This window comes from Rhinolophus ferrumequinum, chromosome 24, assembly GCF_004115265.2.
Source record: "Rhinolophus ferrumequinum isolate MPI-CBG mRhiFer1 chromosome 24, mRhiFer1_v1.p, whole genome shotgun sequence".
Taxonomy (NCBI): Eukaryota; Metazoa; Chordata; class Mammalia; order Chiroptera; family Rhinolophidae; genus Rhinolophus; species Rhinolophus ferrumequinum.
This window is the reverse complement of record NC_046307.1, coordinates 13598705-13619420: the sequence shown is the minus strand read 5'-3', so window position 1 is coordinate 13619420 and position 20716 is coordinate 13598705. Positions and strand designations below refer to the sequence as shown.

Below are 20716 nucleotides of genomic sequence, written 5' to 3'. Positions count from 1 at the left end.
TTAGGTCACATGATTTATTGAGGTGTGCCCTCAGGAGAACGAGAAGCAAGGAAGCAGGAAATGGCAGGAAAGAAGGATGTGGTCACAGCTTTGTGTCTGATCCAACTGGCTTCAGCCTGATCCAACAGGAGAACTCAGGAGCATGAACTGCACCAAAGCATTGAGACTTCCTTGAGGTAAAGGGGCTGGTCTTTGTACCCCCTTGGCTAAAAGCTATAGGAAGGTACAGAAGGGTCTTCCATCCACCAAGAGCAATTTTATGGAGGGCGGGTCTGTGGGTCACTGGAACCCAACACAGCAGCTGGGAAAATGGATACACCGATGAAGTAAAGGAGATTTGGGCCAGGAGCCAACAGCACCCACTAGAGCTACTGTATTCCTCAGCTCTGGTGGCCATAACAAAATTCCATAGACTGGGTGGCTTCTCACAGTGCTGGAGGCTGGCAGTCTGAGGTCAGGGTACCAGTGTGGCTGAGTTCTTACACAGGCTTTCTTCCTAGCTCACAGCAAGCTGCCTTCTTGCTGTGTGCTCACATGTGGTGGGCGAGGTAGGAGAGTAGATAGCAAGCCCTCTCGTATCTCTTCTTATAAGAACACTAATTCCATCATGACAGCCCCACCCTCATAACTTCATGTAAACCTAATTACCTCCCAAAGGCCCCACCTCCAAATAGCATCGCATTGGGGGTTAAGGCCTTTAACATACAAATTTGGGAAGGGGACACAATTCAGTCCACAGTAGGTACCAGTTTGTAAACAAGGAAAAGAGACAGCTGTTAGCCAGATTAGTTCAATGACAGCATTTCCCTTGCATCAAAGTTCTTCCAGAATTCCATTTGTTGACTGATGCAGAAAAGTTAAACCCCGACTAGCAGAGCCAGGGCTAGGACCTCCCAAAGGTTTCTCTTTTCTCAGTCGCAGCCGGTGCTGCTTCTTGCCCTGGGAAAGTCAGGCTGGGATTGTTTGCAAGCCTCAGTCCTTGGTAAGTATTCTGGAGGTGACAGCAGAGGCACCTGTGTGTGAGACTACCCAGCTCAGGCTTTGAAGCTCAGGAGCAGAGCCATTAGCATTCTCTCTGCTGCAGACAGTTCTCTTCAGCCCTTGTTAGTCTCCTTTTTCTTCCCTCCCGACCTTTTCATCAAGAGCAGCAGCTTCCTTGCTCCTAGCACCTTTTCTTCTCTTCAAAGAGCTCTCGGCGCCTGGGAGGACTGTGGCCAAGAGACTTGCCAGACACTTCTGGATTCCCAATGAAGAACAGACTGAGCTTCCTGATCTGCAGCTAAGAACCCAAACACCTCAACTCCTCTCAGTTCAGGATTGAGCAAAGGACCAGCCAGGAAGCCACGTTCCCTCTGGCTTTCTGGGCAGTCTGCAGTGGTTAGGCCTTGGTTGTGAAGGCTATCCTGCAGAGTCCCACAATCCATCCCCCTCTGGATTTGGGTTTGTAGAGAGAGGAAGTCAGCGAGGAGGAGCGTCACAGGCCCTGCACTCAGAGAATCCAGCTGCTGCCCGTCCTCCATTCTAAAGCCCCATTTCATTCTCATGGGAGAAGGTGGGGAGGATTCTCCATTTCACAGAAGGGGTCCTGTAGGCATGAGGACAGAAGAGAGTTCTCAGTGAGAGTGCCATTCATACCTCCATGATTTATTAAGAGCTGCCATGTATCCAGCTGTGTGATGAGTTTTCACAAACCAGGAAGAAGCTCAGGAAAGCTTAAATTCTACTGCTGGCCCCAAAGTAAATTTCTTAAGCAATCCACAGATTTTAGGAAAAGGGACTCCAGTGCTTGCAATTCAAACAGACAACAGTGAGTTAGGCAGATGGTAATTCAGCTTCATTGTCCAAACTTTCCTCTTAAGGTTGCTCTTTCCCACTAAGAGCTACTGGTTGTATCCCTGTGTCATCCCCAAGATTTTTCAGGGGTGAGGGGATCATTCCATGTTCCCCCACAGCCTAGGATGTGATTCTGTCATCTGATATCTTCCCTTGGCTTATGCTCTACAGTTCTCAGGCATTCAAGCACTTACTCCTTACAATTGCTTCTGCAGTCATTCCAGAGAGACACATAAAAACAACTTTCCCAGAATCATGTTTTACCAAACTCCTCTGCAGACAGGACAATAGTTACGGCAATGGGGCGCAATCATTTGTATTCACCTCCCCATCCCCTGCAGCCATAGGCTGGGGCCAGCATCACCCGGCATGCCAGCCCCTGTGGGCCCAGAAGCACACAGAGAAGGACTGCTACTCCACCTGCTGGCTTGACAGCAACTCTGTGTTGCAGCCTTTGACTTCCTTACAAGGCAGGTTCTGGCTCTGAACCAGGAGACCAAGATGTCTTTTCATCATGATAGAGTATTCAGCCATTTTGTCAAAAGTGATGACATCTACCCCTCCCACCTGAAACCCACAGACACAGACACAAATACAGCTGGAAAACACAGAGCCGAGGATTACTGATCTAACAGGAGCTGGCTAAAGCCGGGCAAGCACCGCTTTAGAGCTAGAATAGGGACCTGATATAACAAGAAAACAGCTCCAAACCAAGCTGGGGGGAGAGGGGAGAGGGAAGAGGGAGATGTTAGGATGAGGTTTAGAAAAATACTGATGAAACGACATTTTCTTTTCATCTTTCCATCAAGCCCTTCATCTCTACTTCCCTTCTGTATGAAAAATGATTCCTCTGCAGTTTATTTAATTATCCCCCAGGACCTTTAGTCCACCCAGAGTCATCTTTATGCTCCGAATTTTATATTTGTCTATCCTTACCGAGGCAAGGAAAGGATGGGGCTCCATTTTATAGATGAGAACAATTAAGCATCTTCAACAGAAGAGAGAAGGAGAAAATGATATTATCTACCCTAATTCAGAAATTAATTACTTGCTTCCTGAATTCCCTGTTTAAGTATAATAACTACATGGTTTTATTCAGAAGTTTCAACAGGCTCCATTATGTAGTATCCATGTCATACCAAAGTGAGGTGCCAGTTGTTTTATAGATGCAAATTTTTATAGAAACCAGTTGAAAAAGTTAGATCTCTAAAACCTTCACCCATATCAATGGAGAAAAGAAGTTGTTGATATTAGGAGAAAGTTTTTGAAAAGGATTCCTTTGGTGAGAACTGTTAGTGTGCTGTGGGTACCCCCTCCAAGGAAAGAGGGAGGTACCTGCATTTCCCCACAAGCCTAATGAAAAGGGCTTCAAGGGAACCCCTCACATAGCTTGCTTAATATGTGTCTCCTGTAGTTATAGGGGCAGAGTAGACTAATTTCTGACTCCAGCCCAAGAAATGTAGGGGCCACTATGGGGGCTAGCAGCTGCTGTGTGATGCTGGAGTCGCCCATAGTGTCAGAGCCCATTGTGTGGGCAAAGGCCCTGTTTCTCATGGAGAAACTGAATAGACTATTGAATCATCAGAGGCTACAGAGGAAGGAAGCAGCTGACAAAGGGGGGTTTACTCATACAGGTCAGTGTGTGTGTGTGTGTGTGTGTGTGTGTGTGTGTGTGTGTGTGTGTGTGTGTAGGGGAGTATAGATCTCTGAAGAACCCACAAAAATGCCCCAGGAGAAAGCCAGATTTAAACATTGGCCACTGCTTGAGAGCATAGAGCCAGCTTCGACAACATGGGACAAGGAAAATATTTCCTGTCACCTCTTATTTCCTTGCTCTAATCCGCCAAGGGTCAGAAACTTCAGGAAAAAAAGGACCACACCCCCTCTTTTCACTTGCAACAAGACCTCAATGATGGGGGGTACAAATAGCTTCATCTTGAAAAACTCTGGAAACATTGATAATACCTGGACTGAACATGTTAAGTACCTAATTGAGATCATGTTTTACTAAGTAAAGTGGCTGTAGGGCTTCCTCATCGCTGCACGAAAAGCATTTGTCCAGGAGAATTAGGCCCAGCACTACTGCAGGTTTAAAGGAACAGCGGGAGCCAAAAACAGAGTTTCTTTTAGCATTACACCCCAGGAGTCCTGCTTCTCATTGTCCCAGTTACTGTGGGAAAAGCTGTGCCTCAACCTTTTTTAAAAAAGAAACGAAAACACCACCAAAGCTGTTGTCCTTCACTTAACAGCACTTTGACGTCCTTGTGGAAAATGAGGCGTATGGCTTCAAGCTCTGCCCTCTTCTCCCCTTTCTTCTTGACTACCCGAAGCAGCCCACCTTCTGTTACCCTGAAAGTATTTACCACAGGTTTGAGCACAGCCACTTTTCACAAGCTCCTGAAACGTGTTGTGCTGTCACAGTCCTGCCCCACACCCTGCCCCTTGCTCCCTGTCCATCCTCAGGGACAACACAGGGAGTTAGACGTCATGCCAACAGTTTCAAGTACCACTGCCGTCTTCTCAATTTTAACTCCTCATTTTCCCCTATAGTCAGTGGAGGGGGTAGGGGTGGAACACGTCCATATACAAAAGCATTGTACAAAGGAAATTCTATGTGTACGTGGACTCTCTGCCCTTCAGTAAAGTATTATACAACTGAAGACAGCTAACATTAAACAGACAAGCATAAATGTATAGATAGCAGAAAAGCAGCAATAAACCACTATATGAATGAACAGCACGGGAAATGCAGGATTAAGATGGAAAGCAGAGAAGTCCAGTCAGTGGATGTTTACTAAACAGCTACTAGGTATCAGGCAGAGGGCTAGGTTCTGGCAATAAAATTTTGAACAGAATGGTCACAGCCCTTGTACATGTAAAGTTTTCAAAATACCGGAGAAGGTAAACACTAAACAAAGTTTTACTAAAAAGTAGTTTAATTACTATAAATGCACAAAGTGCTATGAAAGATAATATGTAGAACTGGTCAGGGCACTAGGAGTCTAATCTAGTCTCGGGTTAGAGAAGCTTACCCACCACAAGTGACATTGAAATTGGGATCTGAAATAGGGTTAGACAAATGGCTGGTGGGGAGTAGCGTGATCTAGGAGAAAGAAAGAGCATATGGAAAGGCAGAAGCAACACATTCAAGGAACTGTGGCTAGAAGGAATCTATCAGGCGGGAAAGGGATCAAAGTGAAGAGGCTGAAGGGATCAGCAGGAAGCTGGGGAATTTAAAATGTTGATTAAGAACCAAGCAAGTGAAAATGATAGGATCAAAGAGTCAAAGGATTGAAGGAACTTAGTGGTATGGAGTCCAACTCCCCAGATGATGCTAGAATCCTTCCTTCCTGGTTCCTATCACTCAATCAACACGAATGGAGGCCAGATAGGGCTTGGCATGGGGTCACAGGAGGCTGGTGCAAAGGAGCAAGTGAAGTACCCAGGGAGCCCCAAGGGCGGAGGCAGGAGGGCTCTTGGTTCCATTTCCCCATCCCCGGAGGATGGGTGAGTTGGAGCTTCTTGCCTGATCAGCCTGCTTATTCATGTGGAGACACCCTCATAGGATTGGCCAACGAGATGCAGACGACAACCATTCATGTTTGTTAACCATAGCTTAGCAGGAAGAGAATTATTCTAAGCAGGTATCGGGGAGCTGCTTCAAGACGGCTTGGCTAGTCGCACTCTTGACAGAGAGACCTACTGTGCAGGGCCGGGCAAGGAAAGGCAACCTGTGTGAAGCCAAAGGACAGCAAAGCCAGAACGCCCACCACCTAGAGCAGCTCTCGCCCCTTTACTCCGAGAGTGGAATTTGTCCATCCTGTCAGGGCAAAAGCTTCTTCTTGTGCTGGAGGCAGTACAAGGAGGCTACCCCTTGGTGGTACAAACAATAAAACACTTCAGTTTTTATGGCCCCCTTTCCCCTTCATTTTCCTGCTTTTCACTGTTTGGCAGGACTGGATGTGCTCAGGAAGGGTCCCATGTCCATGTCACCATTAATCAGCATTTAGTAAGTACCCGTACACCCCGTACGAGGAAGAGCCCTATGGAAGTCTCTGCGCTTCAGAGGCTCACAATTCTGGAGACAAAGGTAGAAACATGCACCATGAGATAAACCATAACCTCAGATACCAAAAGGATGTACAGAAAAGAGCTGGGCTGTATGAAGGACTGGATCACTGTGGAATGGGCTAACCCCCAAGCTTTCTGAACGAGTGGCACTCGATTTGGGAGTCATGCTGGAGTCAGGTATGGTGAGGAGGTAGGAAAGCGCTGGGGGATGAGGGTAGAGGAACAGGGTTAGACCAGGGCTTCTGACAAAGGAGTAATAGGAAATTAGATTTGAAAGGTAAAGAAAATCATGAAAAGCCCTAATGGTAGACTAAGGCACTTGGCGCTTTGGTTTTATTATGGAGACAGTGAAAAGCCACTGAGGGTTTCCAAGCAGAAGTTTAAGGATAACTATGCCAACTGAAATGTGCAACATAATTTGAATGGAAAAGAGAGGAAAAAAGAAAGGTAAGGAAGCCAATTAGGAGATCAGCATATGGCAGGACTTGATAACTTTTAAATTTGTCTTTTTTTGCTGAAAGAACTGGACTGCAGATATTTCCTTTAACGTCTCATGGAAATTTAAGGAAAAGGAAATCAAAGTTTTGGTTGCAGTGATAGGGGTTTAAAAAACCATCAAGACGACTCTAAAAGAGTATAATAGAAGCCGGAGCTTAAGGAAACTGGCCTCAGAACAGCATAATGCAGGGAAGTGCTCCAAGCAGAGTACAAAGATGGTCCCCTGGGCTGCAGGTGAAGATGAGTTAGTTTGTAGGACCTGGAACGGGCCTTGCTCCCTGGCAGCACCTGAGGAGGGAACACGACTCAAGAGAAGACCAGCTGTAGGACGCAACTAGGAGGCAGGACCCTCGACTGCAGGATTCACAGCCTCACCAAAGAGTCCCGGGAGTCAAGGAAGAACAGGCAGTGAGAACCTGGACTGGAAAGGACAGCGTAAACGACAAAACCGCAGGTGTCTCAGCAACAAGCAGCAACTTAAAGCCCCCTCTCATCTCCTGGAACTACAATTCAAGCCTGAAGATGAGAAATAAGTGAAGTTAAATTTCCCACCAGTCAGATGGGATAGGGGCATATAACTGAAGTTTATTTAAGTATATAAATGTGATACTTCCCACACACACATATTTATAAACTGAGAGTCATACCTGCTATAATTGCTACAGTTCAAGTGTGAAAGGATGACACCTAGATTAGGTTGATTAGAATGAGAATACAAAGACATAAAAGTCCTAGAGATATTATGCAGGAATAAAGAACAGGACTTAATCTCCCCAGAATCTACAGAAAATCCCAGAACACACTGAGAATGCAAGAAGTTTCTCCTTGCCTCTGTCACTCTCTACCCTTAGCCATCGCTGTAGGGGACTTAAGTAAATGCTTTATGTAGTAGTCTTAGCATCCATAAATTATAATGAAATGCAACTTGAAGAAGCTCTGCTCTCCCAAGGCTGTATGTTACTGCTCAGTATACAGGGTAACAATAATAATAAAATAAATAAAAAGGATGAGATCTAGTCATTGAGTTTCTCCTTTGTGTCAGCTGTGGTGGGTACTAGCAATGCCTAGATTAATAAAACTGTTCTTGTCCTTGAGATGCTCACAACCTAGTGGCCGGGGTGGGCATACTGATAAAGAATTAAACTCCCTTGTGTGTGTCAGAACAGAACCGTGGACAAATGCTCTAGAAGCACAGAGGATAAAGTAACAAACCTCAGGAAGCCAGAGAGGGCTTTACAGAGAAAGTGAGATTTAAGTGGGTTTTAGAGGATGAGCAGGAGCTCAACATTTGAATAAAAAAAGAGAAGAGCATTCCAGATAGTGGGAAAGGCATGCGCAAGGCAAGGAGGCATAAAGAAATAGTGAGTTTGAGGTGGAGGGGGAGAAGGGATGAAAAAGGAGTTGGAGGAATGAGCTCCACAGGATTAATTAAATTACAAAGGTCACAGAGGTGACTTTGCAAATTCACTACTAGATTAGGATCTATTTCTAAGCCTCAGAGTTGGGCTTCGCAGGGTTAAATGGAATTATCTTATCAAAGAAGAAAAATTGATTGCGCTCAGTGAAAAAGATCTTCTATCTGGAATTGGCCCCTGCAATCTTGAACCAAAGGTAGGCTAGCAACATGATGAACACTGGAGAGGTAGCTGTTCACATATTCACACCAAAAGGGCATCTGCAGTACTCCAAAGAGAAGTCACATGTGTTCTGTATAGCCCAGTGCTGGAGAGTACACAAAAGGATACAGACACCGTACCACCTTACCACCTTTAGAGTACCTAACAGCCTCAGACAAAACTTCATTTTTCTGTTTTTCTCTTTGAAGACCTCACCAAAAGCATTCACACGTTTTCCTTCTTCACTAATATCCAACCTCATCTTCATTTACCAAATGAGCAAATTTCAGAGAAAACATTTCAGTTTAATATCCATATTCCAGGAGTCTGAATGAAGCCTGGGAACGTACAGGGCACATCACACCACACAGCATTAAGCTTTCTGTCCTAGGGATCACTTTTCTTCGGGCCCTACTCCTTCCCCTTCTTTGGCCCTGAAGACACAGGCAGGGTGGAAGGTGGCTATGTGTACTTACTATCCATGGTAACGTCATGTAAAACACTGCACAAGAAAAAAATACTGCCCAAAACTTCAAAGAGTTTTTTCCTAATAATGTGCCTCAAGATTTACTGAAATATCTGAGTCTCATTTGTAGCACATTAAAAGATCTGGATTGCAAATGTACAGGTTATGTATTTTGTGATGGATTTCTGATAGAATCCAGAGATCAGGGAAGAAAATAGATTTTTATTGATAGACTCTTTGAGGGTGAAGAGAGGGTCTTACAAATCTGACTTCAACTGAAAACAGAAAGGCAATTTACAAGTTTTACTTGTCAAATAAAAAGTGCATTTGATTTTGAAAACAATCATCATTTTTGTGTTTAATCACCACCTTGAAATTGGTCTGCCTCAGAGGACAGCATGATTCTGGGCTACGTTAGCATGAATGATTTATGACATTCGTGAACTTGGCAACTACATCAGTTTTTCTAAACCTGGCACTCAGCACTACCTGCATGTTAAGTGAAGATTTATGATTTATAAAACTCAACTCATTATGCAGAGGTACATGAATTGTCTTTTATGTGCAGTCTATAACTCCTAAGACAGATAAGGAGGCAGCTATGTCTATCATAGAATTTATGGCTCCTTCCTGCTAAAGCTGAAGTTTTGGAGAAAAACTAAAGAAATAACAGACCCTTTGGAGAAAAATAGCTTTAGCTAATCATTACCCCCCAAATGGTGAGCTGGCCCTTGCCCACCACTATATATCACAGGAACAAAGAGGCTAACGGTGAAAGTCACTTTAATCACAGCACTAAACTATGTCTATGTTTTGAACGCAGCAGTCATAGACAGAATCTAAGTGACTCTTTGGAAATATTAAGCACTCTGTCAGTTTAATTTTTTTCCCCCGTTTGATGTCTGAGACCTCTTGTTGAGATTTCTCATCAAGCAGCCCAGCCAGACCTACAGATATGGACCTCAGAGAGGAGAATTCAATACCTTGGTGTGCCTAATAGCTTCCTGCATGCACCTCCAAGTGAAGAAAAGCAAATGCTGGTTTAGGTTCTGAAACTCAGCTTGTTTTCAAAGATGTTTTAGAAATGCAGCAAATATCTCCCTGGACCCTGCAAAAAAAAAAAAAAAAAAAAAAAAAGCAGAAGCACAGAGAATTCAGTGGAATACACTTATGAATCTCAAGAAAGAATGAGATTACACAGACAGTCATTAAAAATGACAAGTATATGGGACCAGGTTGACAAGCAGATATCTTAGGTGAGATAATATTAAGCATAAAAAGCAGAACACAAAAATGGTAACACACAGGCCAACTGGAAAAAGGCTAAGCGACAGAAAAAAATGTTTCCAGTCTAGAGATTTTCAATAGTATAAAACTAAGTAAAAAACAATGAATTCTAAGTAACTTATTTTCAAATATCCCTATCAATCTGGAAATAGACACATGGCTATTCATACAAGGTTGCTAACTGCCCTGAATCCAAGACGGACCCATCCCTCTCTCCTCTGCAGAGCTCTTTAAACAGCGTTCCATCCTCCCTGGCCTTTGCGAGTTTGGAACACACACCTGAGGACAACCAAAGAAAGCTGAAGACGTAAAAAATCTTTCAAGTAGGGGTGGGAAAATTACTTAGGAAAAAGGAATGTGAGGAATACACTTCCAGCTTTAATAACTAATTTATTAAGTCAGTTGATTTCTGAAATGTCCAGTTTTTGTCCAGTCCTGACTTTGGGCTCTGATAACACCTTATGTCTGCTTGTCCCAGTGTGGCTGCTGTAACACATGGAAATAATGCTTTACTCACAAAATGATGCCTTGGGCAAGGGAGCAATATCAGAGAACCACAAATTATGCATCAGGAAAAATGCAGCCTCTTTGGACCACGGGAATATATCCAAGAGCAGAGTAGATACACAGGGAAGAAGTGCATTTGGGTTCAAGGACTCAGTTACTACCTCTTCTTAAGGTACTGTAGACACTTGACCACTGAAACACCGGCGCTGTTCTGCAGGGCTCTGGGTACTGGTGTTCCGTTGGCTGCCTTTAATCCTGAGAGCGACCTTCCCAGCTCAGGCCAGGGAGTCACGCTATAAATGGAATGAGAGAGAAGTGGGCAAGCGCCATACACACATACACAAATACACACACTCAGACCCAGCAGCCCAGGCAGAGCAAACTTCCTTCTGGGAAGCCACACAGGGCTGCAGAGAGCACACACAGGGTGGCCTCATCCAGAGTCTCTAGGAGTCACCTTTGTACTTTGCTTAGAAACAGTTCATTATTCCATGTGGAAGATAGGTGTTCGTAAGACCCATGGCAGTTGTCATGTTCGCAGATTCCCGCTTTCGTCTGACAGGGCTCACAGAGCTGCTTTCCAGGCAAACTGCTTGCTTCACAGCATGTAACACAGACACACAGTCAACACCCCATCCCTACCCCAACCATCAGTTGAATAAATCAAGGAATTGGCGCTTACACCAAAGTCTCCGATTTGACCCAATGACCCTTGAGACAACCTGGCACTTTTCTGTGCCTTTATTCTACCCAACAGAGGCACTCCATAGGGATGGTGTAGTTCGAGCCACACAGAAAGATCACGAGGGTGGTGCAAGCAGCCCCAGAATTACATTGGTAACAAGGAAGGAAATGGTCAAATGTATTTATATTTATTTTTATCTTTTCCGTTTTTATTTTCTATTTTTATATATGTTTAATAATAGCACTATATACATATACAGTTGACCTTTGAACAACACGAGTTTGAACTACATGGGTACACTTATATGTGGATTTTTTTTCTTTTTCTTAAAGAAGGTGCAGCTCACAGTGGCCCATGCAGGGATCGAACTGGCAACCCTGGTGCTACCAGCACCATGTTCTAACCAACTGAGCTAACAAGACACCCCAATATGTGGATTTTTTTCAATAAATACTGTAAATGTAGTTTCTCTTCTTTATGATTTTCTTAATAACATTTTCTTTTCTCTAGCTTACTTTATTGTAAGAATACAGTATATAATACATAAAACAGGCAAAATATGTGTTAATCAACTGTTATCAGTAAGGCTTTCAACTGTAGGCTATTAGTTCAGTTTTGGGGGAGTCACAAGTTACACTTAGATTTTCGACTGCATTGGGGGGATGGGGGATAAGTGCTCCAAACCCCCACGTTGTTCAAAGGTTAACGGTATATAGTTTATAAATACATAAATATTCACATAATGGAGGTACGTGCTCAAATGTTTTTCTAATAATGACGTGTAATGAAAAAGTTTCAAGTTGAGAAGACACCACGGTGCTTGAGGTGCTTCTGAGTAAGGTATGGTCCTAATCCCCACCACACCCCCATCAGAATCCCCTGTGGAACTTGTTAAACATGCAGATTCCTTGACCCACTTCAGAGCTACAGGATCTGAATCTCTAGTGGGATGCTTAAAGAGCTTCCCAGTCTGATGCCTACTGGAGTGTGGGAACCACTACAATAGAAGGATTAGAGATGCAGACATGAAGGTGAGCTGTGGAGAGGGCGAGTCAGTGTGACAGGAACAGCAGAAGACCATTTCTGAGGGGAAGACAAATAACTGGCCGCTATGGGCAGGTTCTCCAGGGACCTGACCAAGGAGGAAGAGACACCCTCCTTGTTCTTCTAGAACTCTGGCTCTATGGGTATTGAAACAATGCCGGTACTTCCCCAACTAGCCTTCAATTAAATCCTCATCACCTAAGGAACCCTGGGCACTTCTTCTCCTGATGGTTGGGGAGCAGTGGTGGGGAACCTTAGAAACCACCAGCCCTTCACATAGAGGGAACGTGAACTGAAGATAGTTGACATAATTTTACTAATCATATACCTTAAGGAGTCAGGATGAGGTAGGAGAAGACAGCATATGGGCCAGAGTTGTCTGTCAGCATTTTATAAGGCCCTGTACTGATTGAACATTTAATGTGAAATTATGTGGATGATTTCTAAAAAGCATACCAAGTAACAAAGAAGGTTATACAAATATATGGTGATGGAAGGAGCACTGACTCTGGGTAGTGAACACACAATGTGATATATAGATGATGTATTACAGAATTGTACATCTGAAACCTATGCAATGTTACTAACAGTTGTCACCCCAATAAACTTTAATTAAAAAAAAAAAGCCTGACGACTGCACTATACACCTGAAGCTGAATAATATTGTATGCCTATAACTATAACTATAATTTAATATATAAATAGTCACGGGATGTGGAGTTCAGCATAGGGAATAGAGTCAATGGAATTGTAATAGATATGTATGATGTCAGGGGGGCAGTAGATTAAGGGAGGTGGGTTATCACTTTGTGAGAGGTGAAATGTCTGGCTATTGCATTGTTTTGTGCACCTGAAACTAAAAAAAAAAAAAAAAAAAAAAAAAAAAAAGAAGAAGAAATGAGTAGAAAGAATTGAAATGCAGTGCTATTATTGTATTATTGATGCCAAATTCTGAGCTTCATTCAGGACTGGGTCAACCACACTGTCTTCCAGAATTATGTCCTGGGTGACTTGTCTGTAGTTTAGAACAGTGCTGTCCAATGTGGTAGCCACTGGCCACATGTGGTTATTGAGCACGTGGCTATTGGACATGTAGCTAACTCAAATAGAGATATTTTGTTGTCATAAAACAAAAAAGATTCCAAAGACTCTGTATGAAAAAATAAACTAGCCCATTAATATTTTATAATATTGATTACATGTTGAAATGATGCAATTTTGGATGTATTGGCTTAAACAAAATGTGTTTTTAAAATAAAATAAAAATGGCTATAGAGCAAAAGCTAACACTGTCTATGTGACCTTGGGCAAATGACTTATTCTCTCTCTTCCTCATCTATTAAATAAAAGGCTAGACTTTAAACGACCTAAAGTCCTTTCTGCATTTCTAGAACCCAAATTTGAACTTAAGTCTTAGTTCCTTTCACTATACTATGCTGATCAAGAATAAATTAAAATTCTGGCCCTTTAAAAAATTCAGAAAAGATGCCTACATTCTTTCTTTTTTTTTTAATTTTTATTAGGGAATATTGGGGGACAGTGTGCTTCTCCAGGGCCCATCAGCTCCAAGTCGTTGTCCTTCAATGTAGTCGTGGAGGGCGCAGCTCAGCTCCAAGTCCAGTCGCTGTTTACAATCTTTAGTTGCAGAGGGCGCAGCCCACCATCCCATGCGGGAATTGAACCAGCAACCCTGTTGTTCAGAGCTCACGCTCTAACCAACTGAGCCATCTGGCCGCCCCAAAACTCCTACATTCTTAAGAATTAACTATAAAGAATCTCTAAGGAGACAATCAAGATGGTGCAGTAGGTAAATGCTGTGTTTACCTTCTCTCACAACCACATCAAAATTATAACTAATTTACCAAACAACCATTATTGAGAATCGCCTAAAATCAAGCTGAACTGAAGCCTTTTAACTAAAGAGGTGCAGAAGAAGCCACCTCCAGACTGGTAGGAAGGTCAGAGACGCGGAACGTGCTGGTCCCACATCCATGTGTGACTATTAAAGATCAGGAGGGCTATTTTGGCTGTGGGAGTCCCTCCCCATCCCCTAGAAGGGCGAGAGATCCCAGCCCCACTCCAGCCCAGGGTTCCAGTGCAATGGAGAGAAGGCCCCATAATTTTTGGTTGTGAAAACCAGTAGAGATTGTGACTGAGTGAGACTGAATGCAGCTGCACTCACAGGCGCTGCTCTTAAAGAGACTGTGCGTGGATTTACCCATGAATGGAATCACTTGCTCTGAGCTCCAGCCCTGGATCAGCAGCTGAAAAGGCAACAGGGACAAATGGTGGGGAATTTAGTTCTCTAGCTTGGGACGGGGACTGGAGAGGCAGCTTTTTCCTGGACAGGGGAGCTGGCAGAGGCCATTGTTTCTTTGTTGAGTCTTCCCCCTTCCCAGTGTGAATACAGGTGGCCAGACCTGGCCCTGCCCAACTTTTCAGCACACCCAGGCTGCTTTCAGTGGCTTTTTTGTACAAAGTGCCTGCCTTGGCTCAAGCTGCAGACTTTTCCTAGACTCTCAAAGGTTCATGGAACCCAGGCAAGCAGCATCTAGCTTGAGCATGTCCTGTGCCTCTGTCTGGGCAGCCTTAAGCTGGCACTAGCAGCAGCCAGCCTTGATTCATGGCTTGGCCTCTCAAGGTGCTTCCAAGCACAGCACGGGCAGCAACCATCTGCAGATTTCTTTCTGACTCCCGCTGGGTGGCCCTGAGTGGGGCACTGGCTGTGGCTGAACTTGATCTACAGCAGATCCCCTCCAAGGTTGTCCTGGGGCTGACACACCCAAGTGGCCGGCTTCAAAACGAGCTAGAGCATCACCCAGCTACCTCCAAGTACAACATACCCAAGGGGTGGATTGGGCAGGCACCAGAGTCCTACTGAGGCAGATCCTGCTCCGTAGGATCAGCCCCTGCACAACAAATCTTCCACAGTAATTAAGGTCAGTCCTCAAGACCAGTGAGCCCAAGGTTCAGTCCCTCCAATTGATGTGCAATTATCAATCAAGGCTCAATTACAATAGGAGGGCACACACAACCCACACAAAGGACACACCTGGAGCACGTGGCTCAGGTGACCAGAAAGACTGAGCCACTGAACCCCACAGCACACCTACTACATAAGGGCATTCTGCTAAGACCAGAAGACATAGCAGTTCTACTAATACATAGAAACAAACACAGGGAGGCAGCCAAAATGGGGAGACAAAGAAACAGGTCCCAAATAAAAGAATAGAACAAAGCTCCAGAAAAAGAACTAAGTGAAACAGAGATAGGCAATCTATCAGATGCAGAGTTCTAAACACTGGTTATAAGAATGCTCAATGTACTATTCACAATAGCCAAGACATGGAAACAACCGAAATGCCGATTGGTAGATGACTGGACTAAGAAACTGTGGTACATTTATACAATGGAGTATTAAACAGCCATAAAGAAGAATGAAATCTTACCATTTGCAATACGGATGGACCTAGAGAACATTATGCTAAGTGAAATAAGTCAGACATAGAAAAACAAATACCATATGATCTCACTTATATATGGAATCTAAAGACTAGAATAAATGAATGAACTAATCAGAAACAGTCTCAGAGACATAGAGGGAAAACTGAGGGTTGCTAGATGGGAGGGGGAGAGGGGATAAGGGAGAAGGTGAGGGGATTAGAAAGCACAATAGGTAACCACAAGATTGCCACGGGGATACGAAAGTCATTTTGGGGAATATAATCAATAATGTTGTAAAGATTGTGTAGGGTACCCAATGGACTCTTGTCTCATTAGGGAGACCACTTCATGGATGGTGTAGATGCCTGATCACTGCACTGTACACCTGAAGCTGAAGCTCAACAATAATGAATGTCAACTATAATTTTATATATATATATATATATGTATGTATATATGTGTATATATATATATATATGTATATGTATTCACAAGAAGTGGAGTACAGCATATGGAAGAGACAGTGGAAATGTAACGGCTGTATGCGATGTCAGAGGGGTAATAGTAATAGATTGGGAGAGGGGGGTTATCACTTTGTGAGGGGTATAAATGATAAATGTCTAACTATTACAGTGTTTGGTACACATGAAACTAATTTGTAAAAAAAAGAATGCTCAATGATCTCAGGGAGAACTTCAACAGAGAGATGGGAAGCATAAAAATGGAGATGAAAAACCATAAAAAAGAACAAGTCAGAAATGAAGGATCCAATAACAGAAATGAAGACTATATTACAGGGAATCAAAAGTAGATTAGATGAAGCAGAGGATCCAACCAGTGATGTAGAAGATAAGATAGTAGAAAACACCCAACCAGAACAGCAAAAAAGAAAAAAGAATCCAAAAAACTGAGGAGAGTTTAAGGGGCCTCCGGGACAATATCAAACATACCAACATTTGCATTATAGGAGTACCAGAAGGAGACGAGAGAAAGCAAGGAATTGAAAACCTATTTGAAGAAATAATGACAGAAAACTTCCCTAGCCTGGTGAAGGAAATAGACATACAAGCCCAGCAAGCACATAGAGTCCCAAACAAGATGAACCCAAAGAGGCCCACACCGAGACATATCATAACTAAAACGCCAAAGGTTAAATACAAAGAGAGAATCTTAAAAGCAGCAAGAGAAAAACAGTTAGTTACCTACAAGGGAGCCCCCATACTACTGTCAGCTGATTTCTCAACAGAAACTTTGCAGGTAAGAAGGGAGTGGCAGGAAATATGCCAAGTGATGAAAAGCAATGACATACAACCAAGATTGCTCTACCCAGCAAGTCTGTCATTTAGAATTGAAGGATAAATAAGGATCTTCCCAGACAAGAAAAAGCTGAAGAAGTTCATCACCACTAAACCAGTATTACAAGGAATCTTACAGAGACTTCTTTAATATGGGAGGGAGGTTAAGGACGGGTGGAAGGGGAAGGGATTAAGAAGTACACATTGGTTGTTATACAGTAGTCACAGGGATGTAGGGTATAGCATAAGGAATATAGCCAATAATATTGTAATAACTAGGTATGGTGCCAGATAGGTACTAAATCTATCAGGGTGATAGATGGAATAGGGTTGGGGGTCAGAGTGAAAAAGGTGAAGGCATTAAGAAATACAAATTCGTAGTTAATACAGTATGGGGAATATAATCAACAATGTTGTAAAGATCATGTAAGGTGCCAGATGGGCACTGGACTTATCAGGGGGATCACGTCAGGTGTAGACACCTGACCAACGTGCTATACACCTGAAACTGAAGCAGAATAATATTGACTGTCAACTATAACTAAATATGTAGGTATATATAGTCACGGGATGTGGAGTACAACATAGGGAAGAGAGTCGATGGTATTGTCAGAGCTATATAAGATGTCAGAGGGGTAGTAGCTTGAGGGGTGGGTTATCACTTTCTGAGGGGTTTAAATGTCTATTTAAATGTTGCTTTGTATACCTGAAACTAAAAAACAAACAAACAAACAAAAAAACAATTAACTATTAAATGGCTCTTCACGAAGAGCAAATCTCTGCTTTTCAGCCTTTCCACCTATCCAAATAGGGACTTCTTACAAGTCCTTGACCTATCCAATAGCCAACTATTTTCCAATCCTGAATGAAAATCCAGAGCGAGGCTAATTGCCTGATTTTTACCCTGCGCAATGAGATTACATTATCACTGGGATGTAAATGTTCTAAATAAAGTGACATTTTATTTTGATTTATTGCTGCTTCACTTCTTTCAGGGTTACCCTCTATTTCTTTTTTCTCCTATCAGAAGGAAGGCAGGTTGTGGGGTTACCAGACATTCAGTATAAAATGAAACCTGGTAAGTTTCACCACTTCTGGGGACAGAGACATCACCTGACATAATACTTCCTACGCTTCACTGAGGCAAGCTCTGTTGAATCAGGCTTGAATGGAGTAATAATGTGTAATGTACTCCAATATAGTACAGCTAATGCCAAAACAGAAATGTGGGAACTGTCTCCGGAAATCTGCTACAGGTACATGAGAAATTCCAAGAACAAAAGTGACAAATCCCTGCAATATGCCACATTTTTATTTCATGAAGAGAGAAGGTGACATGGCATGATATCCATCTTTGGCAAGACTGAATAAAACATCGTCTGAGTCACCAGTTTAAAGAGATTTTGCTTTAAAAATACAAACTTGATCCTATGAGTTGTATTACAGATTGAACTTTCTTTATAGTTGTCCTGGAACCTAAACTACTTAAAAATTTAAAAGATATTTCTTTTATCCCATTGCCTAAAATAACTGTTGTTAATAATGGGTCAGGCCAGTATTATAAAACTCATCCTCTATGTATGTGTAGGTAAAAGATCAGACCCAGTTTGGTTATGAGGCTGCAGGGCCTAGTGGTTAGCAGTACAGGTTCTGGAGTCATACAGTCTGGCTTCAAATTCTGGCTTTATCATTTAATTAGGTGACCTATATAACACACTTAACCTTCCTAAGCCTCAGTTTCTACATCTGCAAAATGGGAACATCAATAGTATTTATTTGAGACCATTGTTGTGACCATTCCATTAGATAATGTGTTTCGGGCAGTATGTGGCAATTAAGTAAACACGTAACAAATATTAGTGGTTACTACCTAAAGACAATTCCTATTAATGGCTGGGAGGTAAATACTTAAAAACTGAAACTAGTTTCCTGTCTTCAAATATGCTAAAATAAAAATCATGCCAATTAGAATACAATTTCAAATACAGTATGCACAGGTATTGGACAGCCACCTATTCTGTATGGTAAACATTTCCCCACATGCAAATTATGTGCCAGCTCCTTTCACTTTCCAGCGTAACAGTGAGATGACAACAGAGAAATGAAATACAGTACTGCGCTCTATGGTGAAGAATTATGCCACCTAGCTGTGGATCTTACCCTCTGTTCTAATTCATTTCTATCCTATTTCTTTTTAGATTCAGGTTTATTTATTTAAGCCTTCAGGCTGTAGGCCACTTTAACCTGCAAAGCAGTCTGGAAGCCTGTCCTTGACACTGGCAAATATAAGACAACCCCATTCTTAGGCTTCTGCTTTTAATATCTAGGGCTACCGCATCCCCTTTGTGGTCATGGAGAGAATTTGCTAGGCTCTTGGGGAAACCAGGAACTTCAATCATACGTGTACCCACAGAATCGTGGTCTCAGACACCCTTTAGCTAACACCATTTCATTCCAGGATTCTTTTGATGAACACTTTGTGGCTTTTAAAGGTGTGCAACAAAAAGAAAGAACAAAACAAAAACTCTTAAGAGAACCGTTTGAAAGAGGGAAGTGATGAGAATGCAATCACTCTAATTATTCCACTTGCCCTCCTCCCTCCCTGTCATATACAACATAAGCATGTAAAGTTTTTAATTCCAATTTTGCTTCAATGTTTAATATTATTTGTTTGTCATTCCTCTCTATGTTCTTTTGAATCAGTATATTGTTTTAGAATATTAGTCTCTACAAATAGGGATCACTAATTTTGATAACCTCAGGAAAGTCTACCTCTGAGGGAATTAAAAAAACATGAGAAATGAGTGTTAAGTAGAATAGGGAGGATAGTATAATAAGAGCTAACACTTAAGAGTGTAGGCGGGCATTCTTTTTTTTTAGAATCTGTATAATCTAAAATTTAAAAAAAGTCTATAACCTATCGTCAATGTTATGCTTGACTTCTGTTTCTTACTCCCACTTTCATCCCCCTTACAACGTGAACTCCTCAGTTATCTTCTTTCCCTCCCAAATTTCCCGACATTTCCTCCACAATTCCTCACGCGGTGGTGATCACTTAATAGTGGAGAATCTTTCTCTTTTGAAATGGGACTTTAAGACTTGAAGGACAAATTGCTTCATTTCCAAAATCAAGCCCAATCTCTCACTGTTATCAGTAAATTCAACGTTTTGCTTTCAACTGTATCCCCACCACGTGGAACAGTGTCTAACACGTGGTGGCCACTTCAGTACATATTTGGTGAGTCACTGAATTCTTTTTCTTAAAAATCTGAAACTAGTCACGGCGCAGTGGCCATCTTGTTACAGAACCCACAGCCTGTCTCGAGCAACCATTACAAGGTTTCAGATGGGTCTGCGGAGCCTCAGAGGCCAAGCACAGCCGGTTGGGGAAGAGCCTAAGCTCGAGTATTTTTTCTCTTTTCACGATAATTAGCCTAATGCAACCCTATGCTGGGTGTGAACGAAAGACTGCTACGGTAGCGATACCTGTGGTAAAACACAGCATGACTTTGTCTAACGTCTGCATTATCAGCTGTATGTCAAATTACTGCAATAACAACAGGCAACCGAAAAACGAATGAAGCACGGGGCCGAACAACAAAGGTTCTGAGGTTTACACTAAACAAAGTTCCAGTACAAGATGGGTTATCTACGCGGAGCAAGAACAGGGTAAACGTCAACGACCGAGGAGGGCGAACGCGCCCGAGCTCGCCCCCGGCTACGCTCAGCCCAAACTCACGTGCGCTGGGGCATCCAATGAGTGCTGTAGTTAGACTCCACCCCCGTTTTCCGCCATTCCCTGAGCACATGCGCTCCAGGCGCATAGCAGGACGCCTGCTGCGCAGGCGCAAGAGGCCCCTCCCCTCACGCAACTGACGCAAGGAGACTGTAATCGTTTCTCAATTTATCCCGTGTGACCTTGAGTCTTTGCTGCCGCCGAGGACCGGGGCTGTCCAACGTGTTGCCTTTA

At 42.9% G+C, this 20716-nt stretch overlaps 1 long non-coding RNA gene across 1 annotated transcript; it reads right to left on the bottom strand.

Moving 5' to 3' along the window:
- Nucleotides 1–270: 270 nt before the first annotated feature.
- On the bottom strand, nucleotides 271–20636 carry LOC117016548 (uncharacterized). Its single transcript, XR_004421926.1, has 4 exons — nucleotides 20486–20636; nucleotides 10440–10571; nucleotides 9468–9592; nucleotides 271–1585 (listed from the first exon to the last, which is right to left on the bottom strand). It is a non-coding gene; the product is annotated as an uncharacterized LOC117016548 (long non-coding RNA).
- Nucleotides 20637–20716: the final 80 nt, after the last annotated feature.